The sequence below is a fragment of the Solanum verrucosum genome, unplaced genomic scaffold (genome assembly GCF_900185275.1).
Source record: "Solanum verrucosum unplaced genomic scaffold, falcon-dt-bn FXZP01000050.1, whole genome shotgun sequence".
Lineage (NCBI taxonomy): Eukaryota > Viridiplantae > Streptophyta > Magnoliopsida > Solanales > Solanaceae > Solanum > Solanum verrucosum.
This window is the reverse complement of record NW_026020020.1, coordinates 2,271,009-2,289,037: the sequence shown is the minus strand read 5'-3', so window position 1 is coordinate 2,289,037 and position 18,029 is coordinate 2,271,009. Positions and strand designations below refer to the sequence as shown.

Here is an 18,029-nt window from a genome sequence, read left to right as displayed (position 1 = left end):
GCAATGGCTCTCTCGGTCATCCTAGGAATCTCATCCTCTAGCCGGGAGGCACGCGTATCAGCAGATTGGGTCAGATTCCCTATCTTGAACAGCATCCCATAGGTGATCGGGGGCCTAGGAGCAGTAGCAGGAAAACTATAGAAGGGAGCAGCAGAAGTACTCGGGGTCACAGAAGGAATAGAGATAGAAGTACCTGAAGGCTTGGTGGCCTGAGTAAGCAAGACTGCCTCTGCAGGTAGAATGTCAATATCAACCTCCGGGGGTGTGTCCACTGGGGTTGCTCTCCTCCTATCAGCCCCATCCATCTGGTACTCGTCCTCAATACGTCGGATGTCAGTAGAGGAGGTAGGTGTCACCTCTACATCCGTCTTCTCATCTTTGGAAACAAGGGCCCGTCTGTACAACTCAATGATCAACACCGGGAATAGAAGTGAGGTTTGCCTCTGCTTGGCCCTCATGGCCATCTCTTGCTCAATAATCAACCCCAATTTTAACCGTTTCCTGGTCATGATAGACCCAAGACATCCCGCCTTTGGGTGGTGGAGGATCGACTCATTCTAGGACGGCATAATCGTGTTGTTGATGAATCCAAACCAATAGCGAGCAGCTACGTTGAGGTCCTTCTTCTCTATCTGCGCTCCGGCCCCAATCCATCTAGGGGTGGTGTCAGAAAGCAGAGGGGTCAACCAACCTTTGAGGTCTTCCAGAGTTTTTGTCTTCATCATACTCTGGTAGTCATGCATAAAGTCGGAGGCTCGGTCAAACACTGCATTTATATCATCACTTCTGCATTTTACTTTCTTCCCTTGGACCACCACGAAGTCCACCAGCTTGAAGGCACTGGCCTTCTTCTTCCCTTGGGGAACTAGATCACTGTATGCTGAATAAAACTCCCGGACCCAATTAGGAATGTCTGGGCCTCAGAGTCTGGTGAAGATATCGAACCTTTGGAACCTAAGAGTGTCCCACACTGCTGGATATATGTCCACCACACCATCTGTGAACAGTCTCTTCTCTTCTAAGATGGTCCTTAATCCCTCGGCCTTTACTGGTTGAGTGACTAGAGAAGAGGACCATGAACTAGTGGAACTGGAGCCACTGTCTGTGTCGGAGTAGACATTGGAGCTGAAGCTGGAGGGGTAGGCTCCAGAATCCTAGACAGATCATGATAAGCTTTGGAGCGGAGCTCCGCTTGCCAGGACTGTAGCAGTTGATCATCCTTAGGCTCAGAGATAGAAGCTTGAGAATCTTGTGAGTCCCCCTCCCTATCTGATGTGGTGACTTGAGTCTCGTAGACCCCCTCACTGTCTGAGCTTGCCTCCTTCGGAGGAACAACTACAAGCTCATTTCCCTTACCCTTGCCTCCCTTTGGAGGTAGCTTCTTGGCCTTGGAGGCAGTTGCCTCCTTATCAATTACTACTCACGTGCCCGCATTTGGGGCGGTATGTCTCTACCAGACACCTTGGGTCTAGTCATTCCTGCAAACAACATAGAAAAACGTTAGAAAAAGTTCCTAAAAATTTTCAGAAATGAAGTCGCCAAAAGACTCGATGAGTCACCGAACTACTTTGGCGGGCCAAGTCGGGCTCACCGAAAGTTACAGCATGAAAATCTCAGGAATTCAAAACTTGTCACCGATAAGAAGTGCCTTTCGGAGGATCGCCAACTTCAATCGGCTAGCTAAAAGTGGCTCACCAAAAATTATAGTGCATTTTAAGGAATTAGGGGTACAGAAGGGTGATCAAAGAGGACTTTCAGTGAGTCGCCGAGTGAACTCGGCAAGCACATGCTTATCACCGAAAGTTAGAGAACAAAAACTCCACATTTATAGAATTTAAAGGCGATCCATGGGGACTTAGGCGAACCGCCGAACCAATCGGCGAGCTTGACCCAGCTCGCCAAATGGCCCTTCGTGCCAGTTTTCAACCCCAATCTTAAAAATCAAACCCGCAACCCACGAAATCAAAATGAGACATTTGCACTATGAAATTACAGTAAGACCTATACTACCCATGCCCCCGAGATACTCAGACTTCCCCCAATTTGGCCAAAATTGTCCATTTGACGTCTTGTGCCCTTAAGAATGATGTCAACCGCTCTATCATCAGGCAAACTACGACATTTAGAACAATTCGGGGTTACTCAGACTTCACCCCACTAGACCCAACACAAATTAAGTGAAACCCAACAAATTTTTACTCGTTTTCAACAAGCAAAAACACGGGAATCATGATTTACGAGAAATTTGGCAAAAGTTCAATTCGTTCCGGGTAATCCAACAGTTAAACATTGATAAAATCATACTACCCAACAATTATCAACAACAATTTATCGATTTCATTCGAGTTCAACCAAAAATAGAGTGCAGGGTTCGGAAAACCAACCTTTATGCCGAAAATGAGTTTGAAATGCTAGACGACAAAGTAATCCAAAGTAATACGAGCAAAGATCCCATGTAACAAGAAATTAAAAACAACAATACGATAATCTAGTATTGGGTATGGAAGTGCAGAAGTTGAAAAGTAGGAAAATGAAAGGATTTTTGAAAATTTAAACTGTTTGGCCTTTAAACTGTTCATTTCACGCGCCAGTCGGCGAAGTAAGTCGTGTCACCGACCCACTTGGCGATCCACCGAGTGGTGTTTTTGCCCGCCGATTATTGCAAGATTCCTAGTCATTTTGGTGGTTCCAACAGTGGTCCAAGTCAGGCTCGCCGACCTGTTCGACGAGTTGTCGACTGGACCTTCGGCTCGCCTAAAGGCTCTTTTTCCAAAACTTCAACTTTCCAACCTGCACATTCAACACGCATTACTCAAAAACAAAATTAAAGCATCAAAAACTTAGGTTGCCTCCCAAGAAGCGCCTCATTTAACGTCGTGGCACGACGTGGATATGTTTTTAAGGATCATTCTTCGGGTTGGCCAAGGTATCACTTGGCAGGCTCCCTTTTGGCTTTTTGTTCAACTGAGATGAGATTTGACCCATTTGCATTTCCAATTGCTTGATTGACACTGAATGAGAGGTAACTGCTTGGTTAAGTGTAGAGACATCTTCTTTCATTTATTTCAAGACCTTGTCTGATCCCTCTACCTTACTAAAAATGCGTGAAAGCATATCTTCCGTACGGACATCCGACTCAGGCCTTTGCTCCTTAGGATTTTGATGCTCATGAGGTGGGATGTACCTATCCTTGTCACCCTCTCTTTCTTTCCACGTGGCGTTATGATCACGCCATTTTTTGTCATGACTCACGATCTCTCCATCCATCATCTTTGTTCCAACCCGGGTTACCACCCGGTCTTTGGTAGTTTTGAAAAAATCCTTCTCATTGATATGCGTGGAATTCCACCTCTTCATTGTACAACGCTTCGAAATGTGCCTCATCATGGTTTGAACCTCCAACACCCACATCATTCACACTCTTCATCCCACTACCCATCACTTTTTTCGACAATATGTCCACCTGGGTCATCATCTTTGCCATGTTTTGGTCCCTCCCTTGATCCTTCTCGATCTGCTCATTTGTCATTCTAAAGGTGAGAGGGGACACTTGGTCCTCACGAGTGTACCATGCTCTATTGATCTTGGTCATGCAATCAAGGAGTTAAGATGCGACATCCCAAGGTTGTTGCATTATACCACCGGGAACAAGTTGATCAACAACTCCTTTGTTCACCGAGTCAAGGCTCCTGTAAAAGTATTGCAACAAGACATCGTGTGGCAGCCTATGAGTTGGGGACTGAAGTAAGATCTTTTGAAACCTCAGCCACGTCTCGTAGATTGGTTCGCCTTCCAAGCGTTTGTACCCATGAATGTTATCTCTTAACGTCATCATCTTTGATGGGGGAAAATACCTTGCATAGAAAGTTGTGGTCAACTCATCCCAAGTAGTAAAAGAGTTTCTCGGAAGATCAACCAACCATTTTGTAGCTTCTCCCATCAAGGATAATGGAAATAATCAAAGACAGACCGATTCTTGAGATATGTTCTTGAACGAGAATGGTCCACAAACATCAACAAAATTATGAGCATTCTCACGGGGATCCTCATGAGCCAATCCTACAAACAACCCTTTCATTTGTAACAGCTGAAGCATTGTGCTAGTGACATGAAAAATGGCATTCCCTTCAACTGGTGGTAAAAGTATGGCTCTGATACCAACTAATTTGATAGGATCATTAACATTATTCAAGTTTCCAATGTCGTCTTGGTGACTGACTTGGCAACCATTGCTTCTGTTTACGCTTTTTTTGTCCTCTGTAGAAAAACAGCACAACCAACACAATGAGTCTATTCAACTATAAAACAAAAAGAACACAATTCAAACTTCGATAATAGAATTTTAAACAACACCACTCCCCAGTAACGGCGCCAATTTTTATTAACGTTTCAAGTACACCTCATACGATTTTATCTGTAAACAATCGTTAACTAGTATAAAACACAACGAAGAGTTGGAGTCGAACCCACAAGGGGCGGTACATGTTTAAATTCAGTTATGAAGTTGTAAACGTGATCTATTCGATTATAGGAATATACATTATTGGAAACGAGTAAATAAATCTAAGGGTGTGACAACGAATGTCAGATGAGAGGATTTGGATGATCAACTATCAGCTACAACACAAGTAAAACAGAGGAAATAACAATATAAAAAGAGATTATCGGGATGTGGTCGATTATAGGTTGATTTAATTGTATGGCTAATTGTAATTACTAATGGATTGCTAAATATCAGTGGGTAATATAGGCTATGAGTGCAGTAGTTTTCTCTCGAACAACTACCACGAATCAAATGATTTCTTTTGAACATCAACAAGCTTAACAATAGTAACAACCCAAAACCTTAATTCTTCTACTCTTTCGAGCTAAATGGGTAGAATTAAATTTAGAATTTAATATTTTGAGCTAAACCCATATCAACCCAATAGCTACAATCATTAACCGAAAGCTTTGATTCTAAAACTTCTTTCTCAAGCAAGCCTAGAATTCTAAGTTAGAATTGTATTTGCAACTACAATTCTTAGATAAAAACACAACTATCAATTATACCCACTTTAATTAAGCACTTAAATCAGTAAATAACAATATCCATACTCTAAGTCAACCCAGAATCACATGATCACACCCCAAGAATTGAAGTTTTAGCTAGACATCATAAAAAGGCAAAAACCATTACAAACTCGATTGGCCATCAATTGGGTTATAGTCTTCAAGCTTTTACAATGTTCTAAAATTGTCAAATTTTGAAACCCAATTCCGAATTCTCACAATTTAGCTTAGAAATCCTCAAAATTACAATACAAACTTCAAAGAAAAGTCTAACTCTAAACTTGGGAATCAGAACTTTGAAAAATCCTTTTAAATTTCAATTTATAGTTGCCTGCGTTTTAGCCTGAAAGTCATTTCGGCAGAGTAAGTCGCGCCTCGCCTAAAGATCTAGCGATCCGCCCTTTGTTATACTCCATCTCCATTTGGAATTCATCATCAGCATCTCAGGTCCTGTAACTTTGGGCGATCCAAATTGTTATCGCGGAACCGATCAGCGGTCCGCCGATTGCCCATTTTTGTCGCCAACTTGGTTCTTTCCCAGGGCTGGCACGCTGGAACTTTAGGCGATTGAAGAGCCACTTGGCGGTTCGCCGAGTGGTCTTGGCAATCCCAAGATCGCTTTTCCTTCACTTCTTCAGCTTGTTAGTTCCTCTTTACTCGGTAGTGTCTTCGCCTTGCTCCTTAGCCTATATTGCTACAAATCAACATTTTAACATCAATTTAGAGCATAATTTAGGCATTTGAGGATACTTATGCTATCAAAACAAAGCCTAAATGAGTCCAAATCTCGGAATCATCAACAAACAGATTTTATGATTAAAACGTCTCCATAAAATTAGTGGCCTAAAACAAAAATTTTAGTAAAACACTTCAGTATTATATCTAATGTAAATTAAACTCATAAGCTCAAATAATTGTACGAAAAATAGAAGTAGAAATTGTCTTTCCTTTCCTTTTCTGGTACGAAATAAAAATAGAGAAAGATCAACATTTGAATCCCGTTTTTATCCTATATGGGAGAAGAGATTATCAAAAAAGCTAAAATAATGGAACGGAAAATAATATGAAAGTGATAAGAAATTACTCCATCTATCCCTAATTACTTGGTCATTTTTGAATTTACACACCTATTAAGAAAATAATTATTGACATAGTAAGTTTATCATTTTACCTCTATTAAGTATGAAGTAGATGAATTAAAACTTAAGATTTTCAAGAAGTTCTATATTTTTCAAAGTAATTAATTGAGGATATAATAGGTAAAACAAATTGTCCTTTCTTGATTTGTCAAAAGGGAAGTACTTAAATGGCAACATTTACACGTGAACAAACTTTTTACTCAAATAATTATACCAAAAACATAATTTAGAAATTGTCTTTCCTTACCTTTTCGAATACGAAAAATTTTGACGCGGAAAAAAAATAAAGCAAGCTCCCATTTTGATCATAAATGGGAGAGTTACACAAATCTATAAAAGGGTCATTACCCAACCTTTCTTCTTCATTCCAAAAATTTACTATTCACATTCCTTAATTTCTCTTGCGCAATGAAAAATAGTGATCAATTTTTCGACGATTTTCTAATGTTATCTCTGTTTCCGCCATTTTTAGAAGACATTGTTATTGATGCAGATCCAATTAGCTATTGTCTTTCTCATCAGTCGTCTTCTAGTACTACTGTTGATTTCCCTTTCTGTATGTTTCACCAAGTTTCTCCTCCATCATCAACAATGTCAAGTTGTACTATTGTTGATTTCTCTTCCATAGATGGCGGCAAGGATGATCCTAATTCACCTTTTTTTACTCTCTTTACACAAGTTTCTGAAAACACTTCAAACCCCAATTCTTGTGTTTTTGCTTCATCAAGTCAAGAGTTAAATGCATCGGGTAACTGTGCTCCTAAAAGACAATTGTTACAGGAATTGGGGGAAGAGAAATTTGTTCCCCTTAAGAAAATCAAACTGAGAAACTAATCAAATGGAGAGGAAGGTCATTGGATAACAAAAAGGCTAACTAGAAGTGATGTGAATGGAGCTTCAAGGCTATTACTATCTCAACAAGACGTGAATAATTACATATTATCCTTTATAAACGAGGAAAAACATAGCATAATTTACCAATAATTGTGTGGAGTTGATATTACCGTATTTGATATGGATACACAAACAAGCCATAGTTTGACTCTAAAAAATGGTCAACTAATAGCTTTCACCTTGTCAAAGCATGGACAAAGGATTTTTTCAAAAGGAGGAATCTAAAAGAAAATGATGTAATCTCGATACGTTGGGAGAAAATAATTATAGATTTTGCTTTCGAGTTGACATGAGGAATCAACTAGATCTTTGAGATGTTTATTTATTTATCTATTTATTCGTATGATTTACTTTTTAGTTAGTTATATTGAGCTTTAGCTTGGTGATCAAATTAGCAAGAATGGAAACAAAGTGTTTTAGTGTTGCTTCATTTATACAATCATTCTTCATTCTGAATTGATCTTTACATCTTGTTTGATGATTGTTACTTATTATTCCATAATGCATCATGTTGTATTGTATTGTTTTCTATGCTTACATAATGTCAAACATCAACAATGTGAAAACTTAGTTTGTTCACTGACAACAGTAAACCGATGATTTCTGTGATCAAAACTAGAAATCTACTAATCTGTGTAAATTGTAATGTTAGTCTCCTGATTGTGCTAACTTTGTGATTAGTAGAGGAATTTGCTTGTTCCATGATAATCTTATCTCATAGTAAGAAAATAAAACCAAATTTGAACCTGACTATTGATTATCAAGTCTCTACTTTAATCAGGGCAACTTAATTAGTGGTATACTTAATTTTAGGCTGTAGCAGTGGCGTTTGGGTTGATGTTAAAGATTGGTTTTCTAATATGAGTTATAAGTTAACTTGAGATTATTTTTATGTGTGCTTTGGTAGCCTACTTAAACAGTCTTCGACGCCAAACTAAGTGTATCTTTGTTACGAGTGTTATACATCTAATGAAGGTTTTCTGGTGCGCAAAGAATCTATCTCAGGAATCATGTTGTTGAAATTCAGCACAATACATATAGAGAAAGCCTAAATCTCAGTACTATTGTTAGTGCAGAAATAAATAACTTCATAATAAGTTACCTTTTCTTTTTCAAGGTATGATAAAGTAGAATTTTTTATTCTTTAAAGCATAGTTAGAACATCAAAATAATTTTCACTTTTCCATAAATTAATTTTAATTGATTTATTTTCTATGTAATAACCTTATACTCATTTCATTTCACATTACTTTGGCCTCATATTAAAAATAGTTGTTTTAATTTACTTGTCCAATTTATGAAATCAAGAGAACTTTAGTATATTTTTCTCTTTCCACATTTAGTATTAAATAACAAAGAAAGTAGTAGTAGAAAAATTTAGAGCATCAACCATCATTAATGAGATTAATTTAATAAAATACATCCCTAATTAAAGTTTGCTTAAACAGTGTCTTAAGTCGATAGGTATCTAGTAATATGAAATGGATAATAAATAACTTAATTGGGGTAAAATATGATGCCTCATAGTTTTCATTAAGATTCAGACGTATCGATCTGAATATTAAGATGTGGTTTCTAGATCTGAACACTGAATGATTAAGATTGTTTATTTTTAATATTTGAATATGCATATGATATTAAACATTATACTTATAAAATATTATTTAAAAATTCATTTCAGTAAAAAGTAATATTTTTTATTAAAAATAATATTTTAAATATTTATATTTGATGAAAAAAATTAAATTATATGATATGTAAATAAAATTATTGTAACATGAATATTTTTAAGAATTCAACATATAACATCTTTTCATAATAAGAATCATTCAACCAATCAAATCTTGTTCTAACTCAATTGGACAAATAAGATAACTTAATAATTGATTAAATTCTGACGTTCAAACATTATAAAACGTGTCAAATAATGAAAATATAAAACTCTCAAATATTTCCTCTTCTTTACATTAGTTGAAGTGCAAGTTCTTCACGTATATTGCTCATTATCTGTGAATCTGCAAGGCACTAGGGTTGTTTATGGTTATGGTTAAAAAGCCAAATCGAACTGCAATTCGAACCAAACCGATTTAAAAACTGATATTTGGTTTGGTTTGATTAAGTTTTATTTTTAAATATTAAAAACCGATACTATTTGGTTTGGTTTTGATTTTACTAAAAAAATAACCGCAAAAATAACCAAACCAGATCGATAAATTAGATATATATAAATTTATAATTATTCATATATTATTCATAAATAAATTAAAAATATTTGTTAAATTTTAATTAACTTAAGTCTTTAGCTTTGCAATTTTCTCAAGCCCAACACTTTAGCCCAACTATTACAATCTTAAGTCCAAGTCCATCAAAATCCATTTTAGTCTTTAGCTACCGTACTTCACATAAAATAGTCACATTTTCTCTTAATCGAATCACTTTATTTGTGTAATGATAACTCTAGTATTGCTTAATTGAACCGACATTAGTTTTTTTGTGGATTGTTCATGTTCTTGTTGTTTGCGTCAATCAATATACATACGTCCTCAAAAAAATTATTACTTTCAACCTGAACAAACTAGAAAAACTGAATCAAATTGAACCAAACCGATAATAACCAAATCGACGGTTATTCTTTTCGTTTGGTTTGGTTTGATTTTAGAAATTTAAAAAATCGACTAGATTGGTTTGATTTTGATTTTAATCAATAACCAATCCAAATCAAACCACGAACACCCCTACCTGTGTTGAGTCACATTAGGTTAAAAATGCATATAATGCAAATTAAACGAATTCTATTAGAGATAATAAATGAATGAAGAATGTTTTACTAAGTTTAACAACCTAATGGAATAGGTGTCTAGATTGGCGGTAAAACGAGTAGAAAACTCGAGTCAAGAAGAGATAATTTACCGGTAGTAGGGCTTTCCGGCCTCATTGTTAGGCTTTCCCATCCTAAAACATGTGCTACTATAGAATCTTTTCCAGGAGCATTGCCGCATCTTTGGTATATCATGGCTCGGGAACGTAATCACATCACCGAATAAAATATTTCAGAAGACACATATTGGTGCGTGAGAGAAGACAATTTATATTACATTTCACAAAATATCAAAACAGTAAATAAGCGAGCAAACAACACATTAGGCCAACAAATAAAATATCCAAAAAAATAAATAAAAAAATAACTAAATAATAAAGTCATATACAAGTCAATATGTATTAGCTCGAATTATGGTTATCCCCAGCGGAATCACCATCTGTGACACCCCTATTTTTCCCAAAATTATTTTGAATATAGAGTTTTTTCAATTAAAGTGACATTTCGAAAAGGGATAATTAATTTATAGAGTCGTCACTTGGATTTGAGTTTTGGTGTTCCAAGTCACCTTATTTAGATCCCTAATCAAAAGAAAGTTGACTCATTTTTTATTGGTCTGCGAACTAGAAGTCTAAGTAAGGAATTTTGTTGACTGAGGAGAAGGTGTCAGGCACCCCTCAAGTCCCGTGGTTCTAGCATGATCGCTTTATCAACTTGTATATGACGACTTAATTTTGGATATATTATACTTATTAGCTTAAGAAATTTACTTATATCCCGCCTTCTTTGATTTATTTTAAACTGCTTAAAACTGTCTTATCTTTTTCAGTGTGTGGTGTATTGGTAGCAGCGCTTTCCAATTTTGTCATAAATTATTTATTTATATTTCAAAAACTAAAATTAGTTTAAAATGCTTTAGATCCTAATATTTCTATGTTATTATTATTATTATTGGTCATGCAAAAATACTAAAAATAATTTTAACTTTAAAACTTTTCATATGCCACATTTTGGCTATATCTTTAACTAGTGAACTTAGTCGCGCCACACGCGGTGTATAAAAGTTTTAAGTTGTTTTTTTTAATTTTTAAATTCAAATAGATTAGATAAAAAAATTTAACATTTAGATTTGTAATTTTAACTTGATTCATTAATTGATTTTATCAACAAAAAAATCCTTAAATTAGCACTGTTTAATACCTAAAAAAATAAATTTGGTTGAATAGTACCTATTCTTTTATGTTAGTTATAATATAATAATTAAAAATTTATGACTTTATTATCCATTTGAATGAGTTCTTAAAATTAAATATGGTAACCTTTGATATTTTGTAAAAATTTTGAAGTGGAACGTTTAGTCTTTTAATTTTTTTTTAAATGTCAAAAGAATTAAAATAGTAACACATCGAAACACGCTCTTAGAAATATGAAAAATTATTTGTAATAGATAAGCTACCTATAATTTGAAGGCCTAAAAGAGTACTTCAATTGTATATTAAAATTTGAAGTTTTTTTACTATATGTTGATTCATTGGAAAGGAAATGGACGATACATGATTTTAGTTTTGCAAAATAATTTTTGGTGATATAGGATTAACAAAAATAAAAATATATTATTGTTATATATTGTGGTTAAAATACATGATAAAATAAGTAATAAATGACCAATTATAAAAGAATGATAAAAGGTTTTATGTTATAAAGTTTTAAAAAATAATTCTTATAACATCTAATAAAAGCTTATAATTAGACTCTTGGGTTTTTTAAAAATAAGGTAAATATAAAAATGATTGTTCACAAATAGTAGGAATATTTATAATTATTAACGATAAATAATATTTCCATTTAATTAAAGTGTAAGAGAAAAAGTTAAGTAAATACTTAGAATAATTTTAATGGAGGATGAATGGTTAAGTAATAAGTATATTTGGAATAATTATCTCTATTATTTTTCCCTTAATAAATTCTCTCCTATAATTCTACATTTCTTTGAAATTATTTCAACACTATTTTTCGATTCTCCCCTTTTTCTTATTTTCTTTTTCATTTTTTTCATCTTTGCTAATTTAATTCAACTAAGAAAAAGTAACAATTAGCATCGTATCTTAAAAGAATCAATTTAGCTAGTCTTTAACTTTTTAACTAATTTATATTTTTTAAAAACAGTAACCATTAGCATAATATCTTAACATAATCAAGATAGCTTGTCTTTAGTTTTTACTAATTTATGCAAAATGTCAAAAATAAACTCTCTTAATTAATTTTCTTATATTTTTCATGATTCATATTTTATTGAAAATTTAAAAATAACTTCATAATAATTTTGATTATCCCCCGCCGCTAAGTGCAAACACATTTTAATGTTTTTCGAGAATTGGTTTTTATGCTAACTTTTATTAATGATCTTGCTCTTATAATTTCATAAAACAAAATCCAAATCAATTTTTCTCATAATATATTATTTTATTTTGTACCCTCCTTATTTAGAAATAAAAATAATTACTCAAAGTAGTCTTTGTCGATAGCTTTTGCACTACAAAATTAAAGTAGAGGACAATTAAGCTCAAAACAAATATATTTGGATAGAAATATTATTTTGATGTGTTTTTAAGATGTCACAAGCTTGAACATTAAGTAATTGGGGGTTATGAAGGTATAAAGTTGGAAGTTACAGATATTACTAATAAGTACTAATTAAGTATAGAGGTTATGAAAGATGAAGAGGTGTGAGTTTAGAATAAAAATAAATAAATAGATTAAAATAAGAGAAAAAGTAAAAAAAAATCATATTTTTTAATAAACAAAAGTATGTTTGAGTAAAATCCTCCACCATTTATGGTTTAATTTTATTATATGACATATTTTCTGTTTATCTTATTTTAGAATTTCAAATTAATGAAAAGTCTCTAAATATGCTTCTACTAATAAACATTACTTTTACTAATTACTATTAGTTTGAACAACATATTTTGCATTGCCTAATATACATACATACATACACACATATAGGAGAGAATTTTTTTATATTATAGGAGAGAAATTTATTAAGGGAAAAATTAATTAAAAACAAATTAAAAGGGGGTAGAGAATCGAAAAGTTAATCAAAAGGAATAGAAAAAATTTAAATTTGTCAAAAAAAGTAATGATGCGGATGTTATAAAATAAAATTGTAAAAATAGTTGATTTTTGTTAATTGAATTCTCTAAATTGTGAAACAACTTTTTGACTTATAAATAATTTCTATATCTAAATAATATAATTAAGAATGTAGGGTTATAATTATGTATTTTTACCATATCATTGTTATGTGATTGTGACATATGAAATTGTAAGAGGAATCGGTTTATTTGATTCTTAGCTATATAAGAAAAATAATTAGTTTAATGATATTTTTTTCAAAAATTAATAGATAATATTGTGTTGATTCTTAATGGCTCATATTGTTAATGAATTGTTTTTTTAATTGAGTTATATGATTTTTTTTTCATATTTCAATTGAGGATTCTTTTCATACTCTATATATTTCTTTTCATATATATATAGGGATAAAGGTCTGAAAAATACTCCAACTTTGGTCAAATTTGTTGTTGCGATACTAAACTTTCATGAGAACCTATTACCTCCCTAGACTATTTAATATCGTATTTTAAACATATATATTTTCCCACGTGGACATAAAAAATAATGCAAAATTATAAATAATGATGTGTCCACGTGGGCACATATATACCTTTAAAATACACTATTAAATAGTTCAGAGGGTAAAAAATACGGTATTAAATAGTCTAGGGAGGTAATAGGTCCTTATGAAAGTTTAGTATCGCAACAGCAAATCCGACCAAAGTTGGGTATTTTTCAAATATATATATATAAAACATGTTTGTGTGCAATATTTAGTATTTTATTACACTTTATATTGAGATTTGAAATATTACTTTTTTTTGTTACTTATCTTTGTTATATATTTGTATAACAATTTTATAGCTAGTGAGCATGAAGAGATTATTAGATGAAATTGAATTTCAGAGCTCTTGTTGCATTGGAGATTTGGCTGGAAAACTATAAACAATCCTTACAATAACAATAACAAAAAAAACATAAAAATATAGTTAACTAATCAAGCAAAAATATTAAAGAATTTAGTTATGATTTGAAGAGGAAAGAAGGATCATGTTCTCAACATAACATAATTCAATTCTCCAAACTCTACAAAGAGACGAAGAGAGTAAAAACAATCAGAGTCTTTAGAAACTACAAGAATAAGCAAAGAAAAAATCTCAAGAAACTACGAAGAGAAGCAAAAAAAAATTATTTTTCTATAAAAAATTCATGATTTGTATCATCAATAATCTAAAAATATATTATTAAATGTATTATTACAATACAAAAAAGTGATAATTATAACTATTAGACATGTCAAATCATTTTACCTAGTAAAATCAAATTATGCAAAAACATCTAACATTCTTCATTATACATCTCTCTCCCGTAAAATCAGATCAAGGAAGACAAAAAAAATTAACCAATCAAAGTGACAAAAGATGAAGAATAAGAAAAATTAAAATAAAATAATCATCATACATGTCTTAAAGTAGGTTTTTATAAGTGTAATATTCAGGAGTTGTAAATTTGTATATTAAATAATTTGATGGTTATGAATATGAAAGGTTAGGAGTTATATATATTACTAAATTAATTAAGATTTGAATTTATGTAATTGAAGAGGTATGAATTAAGGAGATGATTTTATAAAATAAAATAATTGAAGAAAAATAGAGAAAATATAAAAAAACCACAAAAATAAATAAATAAGATCTTGGCCATTGAGAGGTGCCACATCACTTCTTTTTTTATCTAGCTTTATATATATATACTAGTGTACTTGTCCGCGCTTCGCGCGGTTATAAGAAAAACTTAAATATATTTTAAAATAATTAATTTCACTATTTGATAAATGTTTTAATAAATAATATAATAAAAGAGAGAAACACAAATTAAAATACGACTTCGATATTACTTATTCAAAAAAAATGCTAAAAATAAATTTTCATACTGATAAAAAAGTTGAAAATATAAACGTTGATATGAAAAGTTAAAAAGTTGTTCTCTCTCAATCTATTATTATAATATTATCGTGGTAATTATTATAAATAAATTGGAGTAATGACTGTACAAAGGATGACACCTTCTTTAATGTAGAAAAAATAAAAGAAACTTTTATTTGCTTTCAATAATAATAAATTTAATACACATTAATCATATATTCACATTTATTATGGTAAAAAGAAAAGAGAAAAAAATATTACTCTTATTATCCTTATTTACACTCCATTTATGTTGTTAAGAAGAAAATTAATTTATATATATGATATTTTTTAACACTTTTAAAACATAATTTTGTTATTGAGAAAATTAAATTATGGAATTTAAAGTTTTTCTCGAAAAAAAAAAAGTTAAGGAAATTATTTTTTTTAGTTTTATATATATATATATATATAAAATCTTAATTTTACTATACATATAAATTTGATCATTTTTTTAAAAATATTTTTATAATGCCCCTATTTATAGGACAACAATATGAAATATCAAATGATATTATGAATATGATTATTAATATAATTTAGGAGTTATGATCATCAAAAGTCATTAAAGTACGGAACATAAAGATACTTGAATTTTTATATTAAAACTTATGAACCAATGGAGGAGCAGTAACTGATAAACAATTTTACTAAATCATTTTTATCCTAAACAAATACTTTTGTATTTTAATTTCTGACCAAACAAATTGTAATAATGATCTTTGAAAATCTCAAAAACTTGAGAACTTCTAATATTAATAATAAAAAAAACTAAAAATATGAAGACTACAAAGTTCCATATCAATAAACATTTTTTTTTATAAATTATACAATATTATAAAAATTATGAATTAACTTTACATTCTCATGTTCTATCATAATAGTTATTAAAAGTTGATTTACATGACTACAAAATTATATATACATGCTTTATTGAGTAGCATACATGTGTGTTGACTTTCTATTCAGGTTCTATTTTCAAAAATATCCTGACATGAAAACAAAATAAGTTAATCATACAACAAAAATATAAAAATAAAGTTAACTAATCAAATAAAAACTTTAAAGAATATTTAATTATGAGTTAAAGATAAAGGAAGGATCTTGTTATCAACATTGCATAATGCTCCAAAAACTACAAAAAGAAGAAAAAAAATCTCTATAAACTACAAAGAGAAGCAAAGAGAAAAAATCAAGCAGTTTTTTCTAAAAAAGATTTGTGATTCATAATATCATGAATTCAAAAATAATAATATTGAATGTATAATTGCAACAGAGAAAAAGTGATAACCATATTAGGCATATCAAATAGTTTACCTTGTAAAATCGAATTGCACAGAAACATCTAACAATCTTCATCCTACAAAATCAGATCAAAGAAGACAAAAAATTAACCAATAAAAGCGATAAAAGATGAAGAATAAGAAAAAATGTAAAAAATATAATCATCACATATATCTCAAAATAGATTTTTATAAGTGTGATTTTGAGATGTCATAAATTTGTATATTAAATTATTTGAGGGTTATGAATATGAAAGGTTAGGAGTTATGAAATTTATTAATATTTATTAGGAGTAAAAATTATATAATTGAAGAGGTAAGAAAATAAAATAATTGAAAGAAATAAGAGAAAAATGCCAATAAAATCACAAAAAAAGATAAATAAGAATGAAGTCCTTAGAGAGCGCCACATCACCGTTTTCATATTCAAATTTATCAATTTTTCTTCTTTTTATTTTGCTTCTTTTCATTTGAAACTCTTTTTCCAAGAAGTTTCTTTCTTCTTTTTTCCTTTTTTTTTAATTGTTTTTTATTTTAGCATTAACACTAGTGTTGTCTCCACAATTATTATCTTTGTATGTAATTTTCATGCCTGATTTTTATCTTTATGCACTCTATAATTTTCTTGTATTTCAAACAAATGAAGACCACCACTATTTATACTAGAAAAAGTCTTCCTAGCAATGAATAGGAAGATAATGGTGTACTAAATAGTGAAGATAATGATCTTAGGAGCTACATAGATTACAAAGTATAATGGAGGAATAAAGAGTGAATCATATATTAGAGGTTACAAAAGTTTTAATGGACAATGAAACCTCTCTTGGCTGAATAGTCAAAGCCAACCGTTGGTGACATGCAACAAAGAATGAGTAACACATGCAGTAACTCAAAAATGGAGTAATGCTCAAACTTAATGTTCCAACGGCAAAGTAATTGCCAATTACACCCAACTTCTGTAACATATATGAGAAGTCAACCAACGGATAACTTACAACAAAGGCAATACTACTCTAAAGTATTAGCAAATTAGCATACAAAAAATTAATATTAAAATGCTGACCAACAAGTAAGTAATCATGGTTAAAGTTAGAATTAGGAAATTTGACCGCGCTACGCGCGGTATAAGAAAATATTAAATTTACAATTTTTTTTGTTTTATAAAATTATAATATAACTAATGCTTTTAATGATTTTTTCGATATTCAAATCCAAATAAATTATATTACAGATTCTAACACTTATAATTGTAATTTTGACTTAGATTCATTAGACATTGATTTTATATATAAAAAAAAAAGAATCCTTAATTAGCACAATCTAATACTTATTCTTTAATGTTAGAGTTGTTATAATTTAAAATTTATGAATTTAGTATCCATTTAAGTGCGTTCTTTTACATAATTATAACATGGTAATAAAAATAAAAATAATAGATTTAACAGAAAAATGAAGGAATATATACATATTTAAGACATTTGTGCAAGGATTAGTTTAAAGTTTGCTTCCACTAAAACATATGTTATTTCTAATATAAATGCATAAAATGTAGAACTAACATGCAAATTAATTAGCATAAATATAGTAGATCTATGAGGGAAAAAAGAAATAATTTCATAGACCTTTGAATTTGACTTTTCTGAAATGGTTCAGATTTAAATTTATAGCAATCACCTCTTAAAATTTATGATATTACACACTTTTTTTTTAATACTTACTTTTCTTATTTTAATTTTATTGTAACACTTCTTTTAACCTA

At 31.0% G+C, this 18,029-nt stretch overlaps 1 pseudogene; it reads left to right on the top strand.

The window, feature by feature from the left end:
* Nucleotides 1–6,599: 6,599 nt before the first annotated feature.
* LOC125821061 (uncharacterized) lies at nucleotides 6,600–7,398 on the top strand (annotated as a pseudogene).
* The last annotated feature ends 10,631 nt before the right edge of the window (nucleotides 7,399–18,029 follow it).